Here is a 2,500-nt window from a genome sequence, read left to right on the forward strand (position 1 = left end):
TGTGCTATAAAGTGATGGCTACAGTGTTTGTAATTTCTTCTACTTTTTCAGTGACACAAAGTTCAAGCTGCTTATCTAATTGGTGAAAATGCAATGTCTGTTTATCAGACTCACTTTGACTATATATGTTCTACCAAGAGATTGTTTTTCGTTTACGGCCATACCAGCCTGGGTACGCCCGATCTCGTCTGATCTCGGAAGCTAAGCAGAGTCGGGCCTGGTTAGTACTTGGATGGGAGACCGCCTGGGAATACCAGGTGCTGTAAGCTTTTTTTCCACGAGGGTGTGCTCTTACACTATTTCATCAGCAACACTGCATTGTAGTAAGCATTTAATGATGAATTGACTAAATGCAGCTTCCTGCTGCAAAATGCAGTCTGTTTATCAGACTCACTTTGACTATATATGTTGTACCAAGAGATTGTTTATAGTTTAAGGCCATACCAGCCTGGGTACGCCCGATCTCGTCTGATCTCGGAAGCTAAGCAGGGTCGGGCCTGGTTAGTACTTGGATGGGAGACCGCCTGGGAATACCAGGTGCTGTAAGCATTTGGTCCATGAGGGTGTGCTCTTGCACTATTTCATCAGCTACACTGCCTTGTAGTAAGCATTTAATGATGAATTGACTAAATGCAGCTTCCTGCCTTTTTAATAGGATCAAAGTTCCTTGTGTTGTCAGTTAGCATCTGCCTTGTATTTATAAGACAAATAATAACATTGTTGCTGAATGCAGCTTGTGTGTGCTTTGTGCTCCCTTACCCTGTTCAAATGATGAAAAGAAATAAAGTTTGTATTTTATCCAACTACCTGTGCTATAAAGTGATGGCTACAGTGTTTGTAATTTCTTCTACTTTTTCAGTGACACAAAGTTCAAGCTGCTTATCTAATTGGTGAAAATGCAATGTCTGTTTATCAGACTCACTTTGACTATATATGTTCTACCAAGAGATTGTTTTTCGTTTACGGCCATACCAGCCTGGGTACGCCCGATCTCGTCTGATCTCGGAAGCTAAGCAGAGTCGGGCCTGGTTAGTACTTGGATGGGAGACCGCCTGGGAATACCAGGTGCTGTAAGCTTTTTTTCCACGAGGGTGTGCTCTTACACTATTTCATCAGCAACACTGCATTGTAGTAAGCATTTAATGATGAATTGACTAAATGCAGCTTCCTGCCTTTTTAATAGGATCAAAGTTCCGTGTGTTGTCAGTTAGCATCTGCCTTGTATTTATAAGACAAATAATAACATTGTTGCTGAATGCAGCTTGTGTGTGCTTTGTGCTCCCTTACCCTGTTCAAATGATGAAAAGAAATAAAGTTTGTATTTTATCCAACTACCTGTGCTATAAAGTGATGGCTACAGTGTTTGTAATTTCTTCTACTTTTTCAGTGACACAAAGTTCAAGCTGCTTATCTAATTGGTGAAAATGCAATGTCTGTTTATCAGACTCACTTTGACTATATATGTTGTACCAAGAGATTTTTTATCGTTTACGACCATACCAGCCTGGGTACGCCCGATCTCGTCTGATCTCGGAAGCTAAGCAGGGTCGGGCCTGGTTAGTACTTGGATGGGAGACCGCCTGGGAATACCAGGTGCTGTAAGCTTTTTGTCCACGAGGGTGTGCTCTTACACTATTTCATCAGCAACACTGCCTTGTAGTAAGCATTTAATGATGAATTGACTAAATGCAGCTTCCTGCTGCAAAATGCAGTCTGTTTATCAGACTCACTTTGACTATATATGTTGTACCAAGAGATTGTTTATCGTTTACGGCCATACCAGCCTGGGTACGCCCGATCTCATCTGATCTCGGAAGCTAAGCATGGTCGGGCCTGGTTAGTACTTGGATGGGAGACCGCCTGGGAATACCAGGTGCTGTAAGCTTTTTTTCCACGAGGGTGTGCTCTTACACTATTTCATCAGCAACACTGCATTGTAGTAAGCATTTAATGATGAATTGACTAAATGCAGCTTCCTGCCTTTTTAATAGGATCAAAGTTCCGTGTGTTGTCAGTTAGCATCTGCCTTGTATTTATAAGACAAATAATAACATTGTTGCTGAATGCAGCTTGTGTGTGCTTTGTGCTCCCTTACCCTGTTCAAATGATGAAAATAAATAAAGTTTGTATTTTATCCAACTACCTGTGCTATAAAGTGATGGCTACAGTGTTTGTAATTTCTTCTACTTTTTCAGTGACACAAAGTTCAAGCTGCTTATCTAATTGGTGAAAATGCAATGTCTGTTTATCAGACTCACTTTGACTATATATGTTGTACCAAGAGATTTTTTATCGTTTATGACCATACCAGCCTGGGTACGCCCGATCTCGTCTGATCTCGGAAGCTAAGCAGAGTCGGGCCTGGTTAGTACTTGGATGGGAGACCGCCTGGGAATACCAGGTGCTGTAAGCATTTGGTCCATGAGGGTGTGCTCTTGCACTATTTCATCAGCTACACTGCCTTGTAGTAAGCATTTAATGATGAATTGACTAAATGCAG

At 41.6% G+C, this 2,500-nt stretch overlaps 6 non-coding genes across 6 annotated transcripts; all 6 read left to right on the plus strand.

Moving 5' to 3' along the window:
• The first annotated feature begins 150 nt into the window (after positions 1-150).
• LOC115181119 (5S ribosomal RNA) lies at positions 151-269 on the plus strand. The gene has a single exon (XR_003873279.1). It is a non-coding gene; the product is annotated as a 5S ribosomal RNA (ribosomal RNA).
• Positions 270-430: 161 nt separating this feature from the next.
• Positions 431-549, plus strand: LOC115181134 (5S ribosomal RNA). Its single transcript, XR_003873293.1, has one exon. It is a non-coding gene; the product is annotated as a 5S ribosomal RNA (ribosomal RNA).
• Positions 550-958: 409 nt separating this feature from the next.
• On the plus strand, positions 959-1,077 carry LOC115181120 (5S ribosomal RNA). Its single transcript, XR_003873280.1, has one exon. It is a non-coding gene; the product is annotated as a 5S ribosomal RNA (ribosomal RNA).
• A 409-nt stretch (positions 1,078-1,486) lies between these two features.
• On the plus strand, positions 1,487-1,605 carry LOC115181117 (5S ribosomal RNA). Its single transcript, XR_003873277.1, has one exon. It is a non-coding gene; the product is annotated as a 5S ribosomal RNA (ribosomal RNA).
• A 161-nt stretch (positions 1,606-1,766) lies between these two features.
• LOC115181109 (5S ribosomal RNA) lies at positions 1,767-1,885 on the plus strand. Its single transcript, XR_003873269.1, has one exon. It is a non-coding gene; the product is annotated as a 5S ribosomal RNA (ribosomal RNA).
• Positions 1,886-2,294: 409 nt separating this feature from the next.
• LOC115181070 (5S ribosomal RNA) lies at positions 2,295-2,413 on the plus strand. The gene has a single exon (XR_003873248.1). It is a non-coding gene; the product is annotated as a 5S ribosomal RNA (ribosomal RNA).
• Positions 2,414-2,500: the final 87 nt, after the last annotated feature.

This window comes from Salmo trutta, unplaced genomic scaffold (genome assembly GCF_901001165.1).
Source record: "Salmo trutta unplaced genomic scaffold, fSalTru1.1, whole genome shotgun sequence".
In the NCBI taxonomy this organism is placed as follows: domain Eukaryota; kingdom Metazoa; phylum Chordata; class Actinopteri; order Salmoniformes; family Salmonidae; genus Salmo; species Salmo trutta.